This window comes from Giraffa tippelskirchi, chromosome 11, assembly GCF_054371585.1.
Source record: "Giraffa tippelskirchi isolate mGirTip1 chromosome 11, T2T-mGirTip1v1.2.pri, whole genome shotgun sequence".
NCBI lineage: Eukaryota > Metazoa > Chordata > Mammalia > Artiodactyla > Giraffidae > Giraffa > Giraffa tippelskirchi.
Window position 1 is genome coordinate 76,433,184 of NC_137285.1, and position 18,744 is coordinate 76,451,927.

The 18,744-nt window shown below is 53.9% G+C and overlaps 1 long non-coding RNA gene across 1 annotated transcript in view; it reads right to left on the minus strand.

The window, feature by feature from the left end:
- The window catches only part of LOC145527622 (uncharacterized), a 39,751-nt gene that overhangs the window by 2,219 nt on the left and 18,788 nt on the right, over nt 1–18,744 (minus strand). The window contains exons 7-14 of the long non-coding RNA XR_014069787.1: nt 18,321–18,546; nt 15,826–16,083; nt 15,096–15,207; nt 10,695–10,920; nt 8,200–8,457; nt 7,467–7,578; nt 3,066–3,291; nt 587–844 (exon numbers count right to left, since the gene is read on the minus strand). This is a non-coding gene — a long non-coding RNA (uncharacterized LOC145527622). The remainder of the gene's footprint in view (nt 1–586; nt 845–3,065; nt 3,292–7,466; nt 7,579–8,199; nt 8,458–10,694; nt 10,921–15,095; nt 15,208–15,825; nt 16,084–18,320; nt 18,547–18,744) is intronic.

The following is an 18,744-nucleotide window of genomic DNA, read 5'->3' on the forward strand; positions in this document are numbered from 1 at the left end:
GCGGACCTCAAGCCCCTCCCACTGCTGGAGCCTGACCTCCCCCGGCCCCACCCCTTCCCCTACCCCAGCAGGACGAGAGCTCGTCTTCCCCTGGCTTCCAACGTGAGGCCCGGCCCTGGGCCCCGATTGGGCACTGCCCCAGCCCGGAGCCAATCACAGTGGCCAGGGAGGTGGAACGCACCGATTGGCCAGGGCCAGGTCATGTGACCATACTCCCCAGGAAACTCAAAGATTACCAAGGTTCTCTAAGAAACCAATGAACAAAATTATCCACTAAAGGCAAACCATAATTTTTAATGAGGCCAATGTCACAGAAAAAAAAAAATGCTCCACAATAAACTGCTCAAGGAAGCTACTAAATAAACTTTCAGAAAAGTTTAGTAGTTTTTTTTTTTTTTTAAATAGGGTGACGGAGAGCTATACCTTTCCCATCTATGTGAATTTAGGTTTAAACTAGATTTCCCTTGGCTATTATATAAGACAAAAAAACCCACATCACCCACTTTCACTCCCCCCCACCCCCAAAATGTGTTTCAATCTATTGAATTTTTGTGTCCTCAGTTGTGTCTGATTCACGGCAACTCACCAACTCTACACAGCCAGGCTCTTCCGTCCATGGAATTCAGGGCAATTTTTTCTGTCCCAGTAAATGCCCACCCTGGGTGATCCAAAGGCAAGGGCTCCGAGGCTCCTGAGAGACTAACTCCTTTCAGCTGAGCACAGAGCTGGCTCCTCACTGGGATGCCTGTGGCCTGGGGCTCCCAGAGGGGAGAGCAGCACTCGCCCCACCGTGTGGTCACTGCTGGAAGTGCAGGCTGCTCCTCACTCCCCCTTGACAGTGTCCCTGAGGGCAGAACAGTGTGAATCGAATCAAGGTGGAAATGCAAACTCCAATGCAACCAACCTTCCCACAAGATCTCCAAAACCACTCAGGAACAGGGAATTGGAAACTGCAGGGGATGACATGAATGGAGATGGAGACTTGACACCTTACACCGAGTTCACTTCCAGTTATCCCTAGACAAACTTTCCATGAAAACTTGTCACAAATCTAGAAGAACAATGAGCAGAAACCGGACACGTGCTTTGAGTCTTCACACACAAAACTAAAAGGCAGTCCACAAAAAAAACCCAGAGAATACAGTGGACTTTGCAAAATCAAAGATATCTACTGTGGGAAAGACCTCATTACAAAAGCAAAAGACAGGTCATACATCGCGAGACGAATGAGTGGAAACACAAAGCTTATCAAGGATGTGTCTCCAAACAGACAAAGAACGCCAACACAACAAGCCTGTGAAAACTAGGGAAAGGTCTGAAGGGACACCAGACGGAGGAAGACACACACAGAGTATCCCGGATGATGTCCAGCACTGAGGGCCTGAAGAAACAACAGTCTAGTTGCACCCCCTCAGGCCTGTGTGACCGTGGATGAGGCCTCTGTTTCCCGGTGGCTCTGAGACATGGACAGGGAGGAAGGGGAAGAGAAGTCACTTGCATTTCTAATACTCACAGCAAAGTCTTCCAATGAGAAGGGAATTATCACCCCCACTGACAATGCCATTCACTGAAGTGATACCCACGAGTCCATCTACCCCAGAAGGGAAGGATGGACCTGTTCTCACAAAACGGCGAGAGATGGAAGGAGGAAGATCAAGCCCACACCAATCACTGGAAAGAGAAGCTGTGCTCAGGGCTTGAAAGAATTCCTACTGGGAAAATCATGTCACAGCCCCACATGGCAATCCACAGCTTCCATGCTATTCCTCCCAAAATGCCAATGCATTTTCGCACCGAACAAAGAATTGCAAAAGGGGTACGGAAACAGAAAAGAGCCTACATTGTCAATACAATCCGACGAAAAAGCCCCGATACGGACATCCAAGGTTGTGTGAAAGGAAATTAGACGACCAAACTAGGATCCTCAGGAGAGTATCGGAGAAGGCAATGGCGACCCACTCCAGTACTCTTGCCTGGAAAATGTCCTGGACGGAGGAGCCTGGTAGGCTGCAGGCCACGAGGTCATGCAGAGTCAGACACGACTGAAGTGACTTAGCCGCAGCAGCAGCAGCAGGACAGTATGCTATTGGGAATACAACAACACACACAGATCCAGATCGATGGAATAAAGTTGAGGGTCCAGAAACAAACCCCAGCATCCATGGTCAACTCATCTCTGACACAGACGGTGAGAATATCCAAATGGGAACAAGAAAGCCTCTTCAATCAATGTCCATGGGAAAACCAGACAGCTACATCTGAAGAACGCTATTGGGTTTGATCTCATACCACCTCAATATCGGGGAAAAACCTCACCCTAAAGACTGATGTCATGAGATAGCTAGAAAGAAGCGTAGGTCAAAGGCTCCTTAACATCAGAGTCTCCTTGCCATTTGCTGGGCGGAGGTCGAAATGGGTCTCTTCAAGTAAGGGAAAGAGGTAAACGAAGTACACCACTGGGTTTCCATCCAATGGAACCTCTTCACAACAGAGAGGCTAAGCATTCACAAATGCAAAAGATAGGAAACGGAACACGAGAGACATCTGAGAAGGGGTTCATATGGAAAGAGACGAAGAATGCACAGCACTCAGATTCCAAGAAACACCACCACCACCCTTGACCCTTCCCCCATGACCAACTCTGACCTAAAGCCTTTCTCTCCCTCTAACCTATCCCTAAACCATAACCCTCATCTAATCATATACATGTGCATCCCTAGCATCCATCCATCCATCCACACACGAGAGAGAAAGAGGAAGACACAGACGGAATTGAGAAAGGAAAAGAGAGGGACACAGCCAGAGAGAGACACGGAACCAAAGAGAGGAAAGGAGTCGATGGTCCAGACTTTTCCTCAATCTGTCTCGAAGGTAGAAGCAATGACAGCGCCCTTCCACCCCAGAAGGGGGAAAAGGACGGAAGGTTTGGAGAGGAAAAGACAAGAACGCAGGGAGCCATTAGAAGCTCAGCCACCCGCAGAAGCCGAGCTGGGACCCTTGAACAGAATCTCAATGGAAACAGAGGACCAGAAAGTTGGCTACTCTTTTCTATAAGAGAGGGAGACCTTCGAGTCTTCCTTTCGGTCCTCCAACTTGGATGCGGGGTCTCAAAACAGTCAGGAGGGGGAGTGCCTTTTCCTGGGTTCCACGGCGCATCCAGGCCTCGTTCTGCCCCATTCTGTGCTGTGTCAGCCCTGGATGGAATCTTCCTTTCTGAAGTCTCAGCGCACGAGCTCCACGTGATATCGGCCCCAGGTGGAAAGGCATGGAGCTGCTCGTAGGCCGACAGACCTAGGAAGCAGATGGGAGAATGACCCCCACTCTGCAGATGGAGAGACTGGGGCAACCCTGAGGGGCATATGCTTGTCCAGGGCCACACCACTTATGAGAAGAAGGAGCCTGGTCTGAGAGCAGCATGGTCCTCGGAGCTCAGGCCCTGGCTGAACCCAGGCCTCCCCAGGGCTGTGGGCTGGGCCGTGTGGGTGTCATTGTGCCTGCACATGGCCTAAGGGGGGTGGTCGAGCAGTCAGAAACCCAGAGATTCCCTTGGGAAGTTTTGAGGAAGGGACCTCAGCACGAACCCCAGGAAATGATGTCACCTGCCGGCAACAGAACCCAACAGAACCCGCAATCCGGGTATCCAGGCCTCCAGAGCGGAGAGGAGCCCCCAGCCAGATCACTTGCTGCCAAGATGTTCTGCTGTTTGCCCCTGCCCAGAGGCCGGGGCCTCAGGAGAGCTCACAGGCAGTGTGCGTGGGCACCCTGTCGGCGTTGGCTCAGGACACCCCCGAGAGGCCTCTGGCCCTTTGCCCGGAGAAACAGAAAGGTAACACGGGGAGCCCCAGGCCGGGCCAGGCCACCTCTCCCATGCCACCCGGAAACACCGGGTCCTTTGCCTGTGTGTGGGGATGCGGGTTTCTCGGGCTGTGTCTCCCTCAAGGAAGCCCAGGCAGATGTGGGGTCAGAAGCCTGTGGACAAGTTGTGTCCACACCCCAGGGGAGAGCAGGCTGGGCGGGATGGGGAGAGTGTGGGCAGAGCCGACCGGCCAGGCTGACCTCACACCCTCAGATGGGTCTCTTTCCTCCCGGGTGGGGATCTGAGCAGACACACGTCTCTGACCCTTCTGGGAAGAGAAGTTCGAGCAGGCAGAAGCAGCGGCTCCACTGGCCAGGCCCAGCTCGGAAAACTCCCAGCATGGCTGGCTGACGGTCACTGTCGTTGCAGAGCTTCCCACGTGATGAGGCCGAGGACGGGGACACCCCATCCAGCTCCCAGAGGGAGGGGTCGGAGCACCACCCGCCCGCCCGTGAGGCCCAGTGCAGGCTCCAGGTCAGCGTGCCCACGGAGGCATCAGCCCCACCGGGGGAGACGCGGAGGTGGGGAAGGCCTGCTGCCGAGACACCGCCCACGATACAGCCGGCGGCCCAGTCTGAGGCTGCCACGGAGCTCAGCACACCCGGCTCCGACCCAGAGTCCAGAGAACCCCGGCCTCTGAGGCACCAGGAGGACCTGGAGCCCAGCACGCCAGAGCACAGAGGTGAGGACGCTGGGGCTGGTGCACGGGAGTGTGTGGGGAGGGGTGCTGAGCTACACAGGGACGAGTCCTCGAAAGCTGCTGCTGGGCCTGCAGCAAGCGCTGGCCTCACACCCCCCGCCCCCCATCTTGCACACTTCAGTCCCAAAAGACATCTGACGCTGGGTATTCTTTGGGAACCTCTTGGAAGGTTTCTGTCCCGGGGTACGCACATGCCAAGGCTGGCCTGTGGGCAAACTTTGCTTCTCCCCCAGCTCTAGCACTGGCCTCCAACTGGAACCAGGCTCCACTTCCCAGACCTGTCCCCACACAGGTGGTGGCTCCAGGTGCAGGACCCAGGGATCCACCGAGGGCAGATGGAGAAGCGAGACTTGCCCTCGCAGAGACACCAGGCCAGCTGGGTACTGGCCAGCACACCGGGCAGATCGGATCTCCGTGCCTGCAGGACCCCCAGCCCCAGGCACTGATGTCCCACCCCCTCAGCGAGAACCTCCACCTCCACGTGCACCTCTACCTGCTCGGGCTTTGGCAAGAGAACCCGAGGCAGAGGAAGAGTCACCGCCTCGGCAGGGAGAGCCTGCCCTGGCTCCCGTGCAACACCCAGACGCCCACGATGACTCACCCAGCCCTGCAGGGAGAAAGAGCCCCTGCTCTGGACAGAGACCCAGAGCCCTTACCGGAAACACCACGTCCAGGGGAGCGGTCGGCTCTGCAGCCTCCATCCCTGTCTGCTCACCGTGGATGCCGGCAACTCGGTCTGCCCCCAGGGGACATGGAGTTCCTTTCCCCTGAACTGCTTTGCATGTGGTTTGTTTCCACCTTTCTGGTGATGTTTTATTTTTTGTATGGTTTCCTGTATTTTTGTTGGTTAAGTTGGGATTAGTAAACTTTTTCATCATTGTTGCAATCTGGGAACACTGTTGTGTAACTCTGGTGATACTGTGTTACCATCACCACTTTGTAGTTTCAGACCCGTTCCATCTTTATGCCCCACCCCCCAACAAAGCCTGGATTCAAGGCAAGCACGCCCTGTTCATCCCTCCCCCCGATCCTGAACACAATTTCATCTTTTCTTTCTGCATTCCTTCCTATATTCTTGGTGTCCCCAATCAGTGACTCTCAGCGAAATGACTGAAGGAGTGTTTTTCGGACTCTCCACCTACTGTAAGACTCCATTGGAGAGTTCTCATTTTTATGTCATTTGAACTAGCCTTTGATAGCTGAAAGGACGGTGTACGTCCTTTCAAGATACCATGTGCCAAACGAAGCCCTTTTGGCAACTGCCATCATTATCTCCAGGCAGGCATTGCTGTTTGAAGGGTGACATCTCAGCCAGAAGGCAGAGGCTGAGCTCCTCTTGTTGCACCAGCTCCCAAAAGAAGCCAAGAAAGGGAGCTGGAACAACAAACCACCCCCATGCCCAGGAAAGCGTTCTTCATGACAGAAGGCTAGAAAATGACCCAACATCCTTGTGGCCCAGAACCACTCTAGAAAATCACTGTTCCATAAAAAAGAGAAACACATGGGAAGTTCCAAGGAGAGGCAATGCCCATGGCCAGTGTACTTGAGAGACGGCCTGACCGCTCCGGGGAAGACACGCACCGACGGAACCCCTTGGGAAACAGCAGTGATAGTCCTCACCGTCGTAAGGGTTTCCTCTGGGGACAACCTGCCCTGGGCACCACACGAGGGAGCAGACCGGCTTCTCTTCCTCTGCCCCCACACCATTCACTCATGAAGGCAGCTCAGGTGTTCTCATGCCCTGCCTGCCTGCCTGCCTGGCTCATCCGTGAGCTGTGACCACCTCCAGGCTAGGACTCCACCTTTTCCTCTCTGTGTACCGTGAATCTGCACACAGTGGGCTTTCAGAACCTTAGGAGACTTGAGCCATTCCCACTCGAGCCAGAACCCTCCCCAGGAAGGAAAACAGCTGTGGAGTCATTTTGGCCCCAGCACTGGTTCCGAAAGCCTGGCGGCTCCTACAGCCTCTACGGTGTGAAGAGGGAGGTCCCTTTTGACAGAGCTTTCCGGCTCTCAGATCTAAGCTGTTGTTTCACTGTCAGCTGTGTCTCTTCCGTTGCAGCCAGGTGGGCCACGCTGCTCCAAAGGAGCTCACAAGCTGAGTTTCAAGGGAGGACAGGGATGGCTACAACGTGCTGCAAACTGAGTGAGGGTCCCCACAATCCTCAGCAAAGGTCTGTGGTGTGCAAGTGGGGAGTAGAGGGTCCCCAAGTTCCAAAGGAAGGGAGGTAGTCGGGAGCTAAAGCCCTTGGCTGCTGTGGTAGCAGCTGCAGATGGCAGCCCGTCCACAGTGCACTTCAAATGAGGTCATATGAGCGGGACTCTGGAAATGGCTCCGAAATCGAGAGAAAGGGGTCAGGGTATGTGGGAATCCGGCGGGGGTGGGGGGTGGATGAAGGAAGGTGTCCCTCCTCTCTCCAGTGCAATTTGGTTTGGTGAGTCTCAAAGCTACCAGATGGCACTTCCCAAGTCAGGCCCCCGCAGGAATCAGGGTGGGCTGCCTGCCTCGGGCCCTGCCACAGGGACAAGCCACACCAGTGGCCTCCCTGAGCTCCAATGGCCGGATCTGGGGGGTTCTGTCTGGGTGCACACCTCCTTGCTGTGGCCAAGTTCCCCCCTTCTCTGAGCACCAGCTTCATCCTCTCGAATGAGGACATCAATTGCTACCTTGGCACGTTACTCTCTTCATCCTGTGAAGACTCATTAGGCTTATCCTACAATTACTAGCTGGCCCGAAGAGATATCTCCTGAATCCAGCTTAAGCTGGAGTCTCCCAGGCTCATCTGGCATGTCTTCCCTGAAGTCTGCCAAAACCCACACCCTTGCATTTCCAGGGACTCCCCTTAGCCAGCTGGGCAGAAAACCCAGCATGCTTCAAACAAGCTGACAGACAAGCGGGAGAGGACTCACGGGCAGACGGCTTCCCTCAGGTCTCGGGTGGAGCTCTGGGACCACAGCAGCAACGGGCCATCCCAGCCCCTGGGCTCAGCAGCGCCCTCATTCTCAGGCCGGCGGCTCTGCCCTGAGGGGAGCAGGAACGTCACCAACTGCCGCAGGCGGACCTCAAGCCCCTCCCACTGCTGGAGCCTGACCTCCCCCGGCCCCACCCCTTCCCCTACCCCAGCAGGACGAGAGCTCGTCTTCCCCTGGCTTCCAACGTGAGGCCCGGCCCTGGGCCCCGATTGGGCACTGCCCCAGCCCGGAGCCAATCACAGTGGCCAGGGAGGTGGAACGCACCGATTGGCCAGGGCCAGGTCATGTGACCATACTCCCCAGGAAACTCAAAGATTACCAAGGTTCTCTAAGAAACCAATGAACAAAATTATCCACTAAAGGCAAACCATAATTTTTAATGAGGCCAATGTCACAGAAAAAAAAAATGCTCCACAATAAACTGCTCAAGGAAGCTACTAAATAAACTTCCAGAAAAGTTTAGTAGTTTTTTTTTTTTTTTTTAAATAGGGTGACGGAGAGCTATACCTTTCCCATCTATGTGAATTTAGGTTTAAACTAGATTTCCCTTGGCTATTATATAAGACAAAAAAACCCACATCACCCACTTTCACTCCCCCCCACCCCCAAAATGTGTTTTAATCTATTGAATTTTTGTGTCCTCAGTTGTGTCTGATTCACGGCAACTCACCAACTCTACACAGCCAGGCTCTTCCGTCCATGGAATTCAGGGCAATTTTTTCTGTCCCAGTAAATGCCCACCCTGGGTGATCCAAAGGCAAGGGCTCCGAGGCTCCTGAGAGACTAACTCCTTTCAGCTGAGCACAGAGCTGGCTCCTCACTGGGATGCCTGTGGCCTGGGGCTCCCAGAGGGGAGAGCAGCACTCGCCCCACCGTGTGGTCACTGCTGGAAGTGCAGGCTGCTCCTCACTCCCCCTTGACAGTGTCCCTGAGGGCAGAACAGTGTGAATCGAATCAAGGTGGAAATGCAAACTCCAATGCAACCAACCTTCCCACAAGATCTCCAAAACCACTCAGGAACAGGGAATTGGAAACTGCAGGGGATGACATGAATGGAGATGGAGACTTGACACCTTACACCGAGTTCACTTCCAGTTATCCCTAGACAAACTTTCCATGAAAACTTGTCACAAATCTAGAAGAACAATGAGCAGAAACCGGACACGTGCTTTGAGTCTTCACACACAAAACTAAAAGGCAGTCCACAAAAAAAACCCAGAGAATACAGTGGACTTTGCAAAATCAAAGATATCTACTGTGGGAAAGACCTCATTACAAAAGCAAAAGACAGGTCATACATCGCGAGACGAATGAGTGGAAACACAAAGCTTATCAAGGATGTGTCTCCAAACAGACAAAGAACGCCAACACAACAAGCCTGTGAAAACTAGGGAAAGGTCTGAAGGGACACCAGACGGAGGAAGACACACACAGAGTATCCCGGATGATGTCCAGCACTGAGGGCCTGAAGAAACAACAGTCTAGTTGCACCCCCTCAGGCCTGTGTGACCGTGGATGAGGCCTCTGTTTCCCGGTGGCTCTGAGACATGGACAGGGAGGAAGGGGAAGAGAAGTCACTTGCATTTCTAATACTCACAGCAAAGTCTTCCAATGAGAAGGGAATTATCACCCCCACTGACAATGCCATTCACTGAAGTGATATCCACGAGTCCATCTACCCCAGAAGGGAAGGATGGACCTGTTCTCACAAAACGGCGAGAGATGGAAGGAGGAAGATCAAGCCCACACCAATCACTGGAAAGAGAAGCTGTGCTCAGGGCTTGAAAGAATTCCTACTGGGAAAATCATGTCACAGCCCCACATGGCAATCCACAGCTTCCATGCTATTCCTCCCAAAATGCCAATGCATTTTCGCACCGAACAAAGAATTGCAAAAGGGGTACGGAAACAGAAAAGAGCCTACATTGTCAATACAATCCGACGAAAAAGCCCCGATACGGACATCCAAGGTTGTGTGAAAGGAAATTAGACGACCAAACTAGGATCCTCAGGAGAGTATCGGAGAAGGCAATGGCGACCCATTCCAGTACTCTTGCCTGGAAAATGTCCTGGACGGAGGAGCCTGGTAGGCTACAGGCCATGGGGTCTTGCAGAGTCAGACACGACTGAAGTGACTTAGCCGCAGCAGCAGCAGCAGGACAGTATGCTATTGGGAATACAACAACACACACAGATCCAGATCGATGGAATAAAGTTGAGGGTCCAGAAACAAACCCCAGCATCCATGGTCAACTCATCTCTGACACAGACGGTGAGAATATCCAAATGGGAACAAGAAAGCCTCTTCAATCAATGTCCATGGGAAAACCAGACAGCTACATCTGAAGAACGCTATTGGGTTTGATCTCATACCACCTCAATATCGGGGAAAAACCTCACCCTAAAGACTGATGTCATGAGATAGCTAGAAAGAAGCGTAGGTCAAAGGCTCCTTAACATCAGAGTCTCCTTGCCATTTGCTGGGCGGAGGTCGAAATGGGTCTCTTCAAGTAAGGGAAAGAGGTAAACGAAGTACACCACTGGGTTTCCATCCAATGGAACCTATTCACAACAGAGAGGCTAAGCATTCACAAATGCAAAAGATAGGAAACGGAACACGAGAGACTCCTTGCAAGTGGTGTATCTGAGAAGGGGTTCATATGGAAAGAGACGAAGAATGCACAGCACTCAGATTCCAAGAAACACCACCACCACCCTTGACCCTTCCCCCATGACCAACTCTGACCTAAAGCCTTTCTCTCCCTCTAACCTATCCCTAAAACATAACCCTCATCTAATCATATACATGTGCATCCCTAGCATCCATCCATCCATCCACACACGAGAGAGAAAGAGGAAGACACAGACGGAATTGAGAAAGGAAAAGAGAGGGACACAGCCAGAGAGAGACCCGGAACCAAAGAGAGGAAAGGAGTCGATGGTCCAGACTATTCCTCAATCTGTCTCGAAGGTAGAAGCAATGACAGCGCCCTTCCACCCCAGAAGGGGGAAAAGGACGGAAGGTTTGGAGAGGAAAAGACAAGAACGCAGGGAGCCATTAGAAGCTCAGCCACCCGCAGAAGCCGAGCTGGGACCCTTGAACAGAATCTCAATGGAAACAGAGGACCAGAAAGTTGGCTACTCTTTTCTATAAGAGAGGGAGACCTTCGAGTCTTCCTTTCGGTCCTCCAACTTGGATGCGGGGTCTCAAAACAGTCAGGAGGGTGAGTGCCTTTTCCTGGGTTCCACGGCGCATCCAGGCCTCGTTCTGCCCCATTCTGTGCTGTGTCAGCCCTGGATGGAATCTTTCTTTCTGAAGTCTCAGCGCACGAGCTCCACGTGATATCGGCCCCAGGTGGAAAGGCATGGAGCTGCTCGTAGGCCGACAGACCTAGGAAGCAGATGGGAGAATGACCCCCACTCTGCAGATGGAGAGACTGGGGCAACCCTGAGGGGCATATGCTTGTCCAGGGCCACACCACTTATGAGAAGAAGGAGCCTGGTCTGAGAGCAGCATGGTCCTCGGAGCTCAGGCCCTGGCTGAACCCAGGCCTCCCCAGGGCTGTGGGCTGGGCCGTGTGGGTGTCATTGTGCCTGCACATGGCCTAAGGGGGGTGGTCGAGCAGTCAGAAACCCAGAGATTCCCTTGGGAAGTTTTGAGGAAGGGACCTCAGCACGAACCCCAGGAAATGATGTCACCTGCCGGCAACAGAACCCAACAGAACCCGCAATCCGGGTATCCAGGCCTCCAGAGCGGAGAGGAGCCCCCAGCCAGATCACTTGCTGCCAAGATGTCCTGCTGTTTGCCCCTGCCCAGAGGCCGGGGCCTCAGGAGAGCTCACAGGCAGTGTGCGTGGGCACCCTGTCGACGTTGGCTCAGGACACCCCCGAGAGGCCTCTGGCCCTTTGCCCGGAGAAACAGAAAGGTAACACGGGGAGCCCCAGGCCGGGCCAGGCCACCTCTCCCATGCCACCCGGAAACACCGGGTCCTTTGCCTGTGTGTGGGGATGCGGGTTTCTCGGGCTGTGTCTCCCTCAAGGAAGCCCAGGCGGATGTGGGGTCAGAAGCCTGTGGACAAGTTGTGCCCACACCCCAGGGGAGAGCAGGCTGGGCGGGATGGGGAGAGTGTGGGCAGCGCCGACCGGCCAGGCTGACCTCACACCCTCAGATGGGTCTCTTTCCTCCCGGGTGGGGATCTGAGCAGACACACGTCTCTGACCCTTCTGGGAAGAGAAGTTCGAGCAGGCAGAAGCAGCGGCTCCACTGGCCAGGCCCAGCTCGGAAAACTCCCAGCATGGCTGGCTGACGGTCACTGTCGTTGCAGAGCTTCCCACGTGATGAGGCCGAGGACGGGGACACCCCATCCAGCTCCCAGAGGGAGGGGTCGGAGCACCACCCGCCCGCCCGTGAGGCCCAGTGCAGGCTCCAGGTCAGCGTGCCCACGGAGGCATCAGCCCCACCGGGGGAGACGCGGAGGTGGGGAAGGCCTGCTGCCGAGACACCGCCCAGGATACAGCCGGCGGCCCAGTCTGAGGCTTCCACGGAGCTCAGCACACGCGGCTCCGACCCAGAGTCCAGAGAACCCCGGCCTCTGAGGCACCAGGAGGACCTGGAGCCCAGCACGCCACAGCACAGAGGTGAGGACGCTGGGGCTGGTGCACGGGAGTGTGTGGGGAGGGGTGCTGAGCTACACAGGGACGAGTCCTCGAAAGCTGCTGCTGGGCCTGCAGCAAGCGCTGGCCTCACACCCCCCGCCCCCCATCTTGCACACTTCAGTCCCAAAAGACATCTGACGCTGGGTATTCTTTGGGAACCTCTTGGAAGGTTTCTGTCCCGGGGTACGCACATGCCAAGGCTGGCCTGTGGGCAAACTTTGCTTCTCCCCCAGCTCTAGCACTGGCCTCCAACTGGAACCAGGCTCCACTTCCCAGACCTGTCCCCACACAGGTGGTGGCTCCAGGTGCAGGACCCAGGGATCCACCGAGGGCAGATGGAGAAGCGAGACTTGCCCTCGCAGAGACACCAGGCCAGCTGGGTACTGGCCAGCACACCGGGCAGATCGGATCTCCGTGCCTGCAGGACCCCCAGCCCCAGGCACTGATGTCCCACCCCCTCAGCGAGAACCTCCACCTCCACGTGCACCTCTACCTGCTCGGGCTTTGGCAAGAGAACCCGAGGCAGAGGAAGAGTCACCGCCTCGGCAGGGAGAGCCTGCCCTGGCTCCCGTGCAACACCCAGACGCCCACGATGACTCACCCAGCCCTGCAGGGAGAAAGAGCCCCCGCTCTGGACAGAGACCCAGAGCCCTTACCGGAAACACCACGTCCAGGGGAGCGGTCGGCTCTGCAGCCTCCATCCCTGTCTGCTCACCGTGGATGCCGGCAACTCGGTCTGCCCCCAGGGGACATGGAGTTCCTTTCCCCTGAACTGCTTTGCATGTGGTTTGTTTCCACCTTTCTGGTGATGTTTTATTTTTTGTATGGTTTCCTGGATTTTTGTTGGTTAAGTTGGGATTAGTAAACTGTTTCATCATTGTTGCAATCTGGGAACACTGTTGTGTAACTCTGGTGATACTGTGTTACCATCACCACTTTGTAGTTTCAGACCCGTTCCATCTTTATGCCCCACCCCCCAACAAAGCCTGGATTCAAGGCAAGCACGCCCTGTTCATCCCTCCCCCCGATCCTGAACACAATTTCATCTTTTCTTTCTGCATTCCTTCCTATATTCTTGGTGTCCCCAATCAGTGACTCTCAGCGAAATGACTGAAGGAGTGTTTTTCGGACTCTCCACCTACTGTAAGACTCCATTGGAGAGTTCTCATTTTTATGTCATTTGAACTAGCCTTTGATAGCTGAAAGGACGGTGTACGTCCTTTCAAGATACCATGTGCCAAACGAAGCCCTTTTGGCAACTGCCATCATTATCTCCAGGCAGGCATTGCTGTTTGAAGGGTGACATCTCAGCCAGAAGGCAGAGGCTGAGCTCCTCTTGTTGCACCAGCTCCCAAAAGAAGCCAAGAAAGGGAGCTGGAACAACAAACCACCCCCATGCCCAGGAAAGCGTTCTTCATGACAGAAGGCTAGAAAATGACCCAACATCCTTGTGGCCCAGAACCACTCTAGAAAATCACTGTTCCATAAAAAAGAGAAACACATGGGAAGTTCCAAGGAGAGGCAATGCCCATGGCCAGTGTACTTGAGAGACGGCCTGACCGCTCCGGGGAAGACACGCACCGACGGAACCCCTTGGGAAACAGCAGTGATAGTCCTCACCGTCGTAAGGGTTTCCTCTGGGGACAACCTGCCCTGGGCACCACACGAGGGAGCAGACCGGCTTCTCTTCCTCTGCCCCCACACCATTCACTCATGAAGGCAGCTCAGGTGTTCTCATGCCCTGCCTGCCTGCCTGCCTGGCTCATCCGTGAGCTGTGACCACCTCCAGGCTAGGACTCCACCTTTTCCTCTCTGTGTACCGTGAATCTGCACACAGTGGGCTTTCAGAACCTTAGGAGACTTGAGCCATTCCCACTCGAGCCAGAACCCTCCCCAGGAAGGAAAACAGCTGTGGAGTCATTTTGGCCCCAGCACTGGTTCCGAAAGCCTGGCGGCTCCTACAGCCTCTACGGTGTGAAGAGGGAGGTCCCTTTTGACAGAGCTTTCCGGCTCTCAGATCTAAGCTGTTGTTTCACTGTCAGCTGTGTCTCTTCCGTTGCAGCCAGGTGGGCCACGCTGCTCCAAAGGAGCTCACAAGCTGAGTTTCAAGGGAGGACAGGGATGGCTACAACGTGCTGCAAACTGAGTGAGGGTCCCCACAATCCTCAGCAAAGGTCTGTGGTGTGCAAGCGGGGAGTAGAGGGCCCCCAAGTTCCAAAGGAAGGGAGGTAGTCGGGAGCTAAAGCCCTTGGCTGCTGTGGTAGCAGCTGCAGATGGCAGCCCGTCCACAGTGCACTTCAAATGAGGTCATATGAGCGGGACTCTGGAAATGGCTCCGAAATCGAGAGAAAGGGGTCAGGGTATGTGGGAATCCGGCGGGGGTGGGGGGTGGATGAAGGAAGGTGTCCCTCCTCTCTCCAGTGCAATTTGGTTTGGTGAGTCTCAAAGCTACCAGATGGCACTTCCCAAGTCAGGCCCCCGCAGGAATCAGGGTGGGCTGCCTGCCTCGGGCCCTGCCACAGGGACAAGCCACACCAGTGGCCTCCCTGAGCTCCAATGGCCGGATCTGGGGGGTTCTGTCTGGGTGCACACCTCCTTGCTGTGGCCAAGTTCCCCCCTTCTCTGAGCACCAGCTTCATCCTCTCGAATGAGGACATCAATTGCTACCTTGGCACGTTACTCTCTTCATCCTGTGAAGACTCATTAGGCTTATCCTACAATTACTAGCTGGCCCGAAGAGATATCTCCTGAATCCAGCTTAAGCTGGAGTCTCCCAGGCTCATCTGGCATGTCTTCCCTGAAGTCTGCCAAAACCCACACCCTTGCATTTCCAGGGACTCCCCTTAGCCAGCTGGGCAGAAAACCCAGCATGCTTCAAACAAGCTGACAGACAAGCGGGAGAGGACTCACGGGCAGACGGCTTCCCTCAGGTCTCGGGTGGAGCTCTGGGACCACAGCAGCAACGGGCCATCCCAGCCCCTGGGCTCAGCAGCGCCCTCATTCTCAGGCCGGCGGCTCTGCCCTGAGGGGAGCAGGAACGTCACCAACTGCCGCAGGCGGACCTCAAGCCCCTCCCACTGCTGGAGCCTGACCTCCCCCGGCCCCACCCCTTCCCCTACCCCAGCAGGACGAGAGCTCGTCTTCCCCTGGCTTCCAACGTGAGGCCCGGCCCTGGGCCCCGATTGGGCACTGCCCCAGCCCGGAGCCAATCACAGTGGCCAGGGAGGTGGAACGCACCGATTGGCCAGGGCCAGGTCATGTGACCATACTCCCCAGGAAACTCAAAGATTACCAAGGTTCTCTAAGAAACCAATGAACAAAATTATCCACTAAAGGCAAACCATAATTTTTAATGAGGCCAATGTCACAGAAAAAAAAAATGCTCCACAATAAACTGCTCAAGGAAGCTACTAAATAAACTTTCAGAAAAGTTTAGTAGGTTTTTTTTTTTTTAAATAGGGTGACGGAGAGCTATACCTTTCCCATCTATGTGAATTTAGGTTTAAACTAGATTTCCCTTGGCTATTATATAAGACAAAAAAACCCACATCACCCACTTTCACTCCCCCCCACCCCCAAAATGTGTTTTAATCTATTGAATTTTTGTGTCCTCAGTTGTGTCTGATTCACGGCAACTCACCAACTCTACACAGCCAGGCTCTTCCGTCCATGGAATTCAGGGCAATTTTTTCTGTCCCAGTAAATGCCCACCCTGGGTGATCCAAAGGCAAGGGCTCCGAGGCTCCTGAGAGACTAACTCCTTTCAGCTGAGCACAGAGCTGGCTCCTCACTGGGATGCCTGTGGCCTGGGGCTCCCAGAGGGGAGAGCAGCACTCGCCCCACCGTGTGGTCACTGCTGGAAGTGCAGGCTGCTCCTCACTCCCCCTTGACAGTGTCCCTGAGGGCAGAACAGTGTGAATCGAATCAAGGTGGAAATGCAAACTCCAATGCAACCAACCTTCCCACAAGATCTCCAAAACCACTCAGGAACAGGGAATTGGAAACTGCAGGGGATGACATGAATGGAGATGGAGACTTGACACCTTACACCGAGTTCACTTCCAGTTATCCCTAGACAAACTTTCCATGAAAACTTGTCACAAATCTAGAAGAACAATGAGCAGAAACCGGACACGTGCTTTGAGTCTTCACACACAAAACTAAAAGGCAGTCCACAAAAAAAACCCAGAGAATACAGTGGACTTTGCAAAATCAAAGATATCTACTGTGGGAAAGACCTCATTACAAAAGCAAAAGACAGGTCATACATCGCGAGACGAATGAGTGGAAACACAAAGCTTATCAAGGATGTGTCTCCAAACAGACAAAGAACGCCAACACAACAAGCCTGTGAAAACTAGGGAAAGGTCTGAAGGGACACCAGACGGAGGAAGACACACACAGAGTATCCCGGATGATGTCCAGCACTGAGGGCCTGAAGAAACAACAGTCTAGTTGCACCCCCTCAGGCCTGTGTGACCGTGGATGAGGCCTCTGTTTCCCGGTGGCTCTGAGACATGGACAGGGAGGAAGGGGAAGAGAAGTCACTTGCATTTCTAATACTCACAGCAAAGTCTTCCAATGAGAAGGGAATTATCACCCCCACTGACAATGCCATTCACTGAAGTGATATCCACGAGTCCATCTACCCCAGAAGGGAAGGATGGACCTGTTCTCACAAAACGGCGAGAGATGGAAGGAGGAAGATCAAGCCCACACCAATCACTGGAAAGAGAAGCTGTGCTCAGGGCTTGAAAGAATTCCTACTGGGAAAATCATGTCACAGCCCCACATGGCAATCCACAGCTTCCATGCTATTCCTCCCAAAATGCCAATGCATTTTCGCACCGAACAAAGAATTGCAAAAGGGGTACGGAAACAGAAAAGAGCCTACATTGTCAATACAATCCGACGAAAAAGCCCCGATACGGACATCCAAGGTTGTGTGAAAGGAAATTAGACGACCAAACTAGGATCCTCAGGAGAGTATCGGAGAAGGCAATGGCGACCCATTCCAGTACTCTTGCCTGGAAAATGTCCTGGACGGAGGAGCCTGGTAGGCTACAGGCCATGGGGTCTTGCAGAGTCAGACACGACTGAAGTGACTTAGCCGCAGCAGCAGCAGCAGGACAGTATGCTATTGGGAATACAACAACACACACAGATCCAGATCGATGGAATAAAGTTGAGGGTCCAGAAACAAACCCCAGCATCCATGGTCAACTCATCTCTGACACAGACGGTGAGAATATCCAAATGGGAACAAGAAAGCCTCTTCAATCAATGTCCATGGGAAAACCAGACAGCTACATCTGAAGAACGCTATTGGGTTTGATCTCATACCACCTCAATATCGGGGAAAAACCTCACCCTAAAGACTGATGTCATGAGATAGCTAGAAAGAAGCGTAGGTCAAAGGCTCCTTAACATCAGAGTCTCCTTGCCATTTGCTGGGCGGAGGTCGAAATGGGTCTCTTCAAGTAAGGGAAAGAGGTAAACGAAGTACACCACTGGGTTTCCATCCAATGGAACCTATTCACAACAGAGAGGCTAAGCATTCACAAATGCAAAAGATAGGAAACGGAACACGAGAGACTCCTTGCAAGTGGTGTATCTGAGAAGGGGTTCATATGGAAAGAGACGAAGAATGCACAGCACTCAGATTCCAAGAAACACCACCACCACCCTTGACCCTTCCCCCATGACCAACTCTGACCTAAAGCCTTTCTCTCCCTCTAACCTATCCCTAAAACATAACCCTCATCTAATCATATACATGTGCATCCCTAGCATCCATCCATCCATCCACACACGAGAGAGAAAGAGGAAGACACAGACGGAATTGAGAAAGGAAAAGAGAGGGACACAGCCAGAGAGAGACACGGAACCAAAGAGAGGAAAGGAGTCGATGGTCCAGACTATTCCTCAATCTGTCTCGAAGGTAGAAGCAATGACAGCGCCCTTCCACCCCAGAAGGGGGAAAAGGACGGAAGGTTTGGAGAGGAAAAGACAAGAACGCAGGGAGCCATTAGAAGCTCAGCCACCCGCAGAAGCCGAGCTGGGACCCTTGAACAGAATCTCAATGGAAACAGAGGACCAGAAAGTTGGCTACTCTTTTCTATAAGAGAGGGAGACCTTCGAGTCTTCCTTTCGGTCCTCCAACTTGGATGCGGGGTCTCAAAACAGTCAGGAGGGGGAGTGCCTTTTCCTGGGTTCCACGGCGCATCCAGGCCTCGTTCTGCCCCATTCTGTGCTGTGTCAGCCCTGGATGGAATCTTTCTTTCTGAAGTCTCAGCGCACGAGCTCCACGTGATATCGGCCCCAGGTGGAAAGGCATGGAGCTGCTCGTAGGCCGACAGACCTAGGAAGCAGATGGGAGAATGACCCCCACTCTGCAGATGGAGAGACTGGGGCAACCCTGAGGGGCATATGCTTGTCCAGGGCCACACCACTTATGAGAAGAAGGAGCCTGGTCTGAGAGCAGCATGGTCCTCGGAGCTCAGGCCCTGGCTGAACCCAGGCCTCCCCAGGGCTGTGGGCTGGGCCGTGTGGGTGTCAT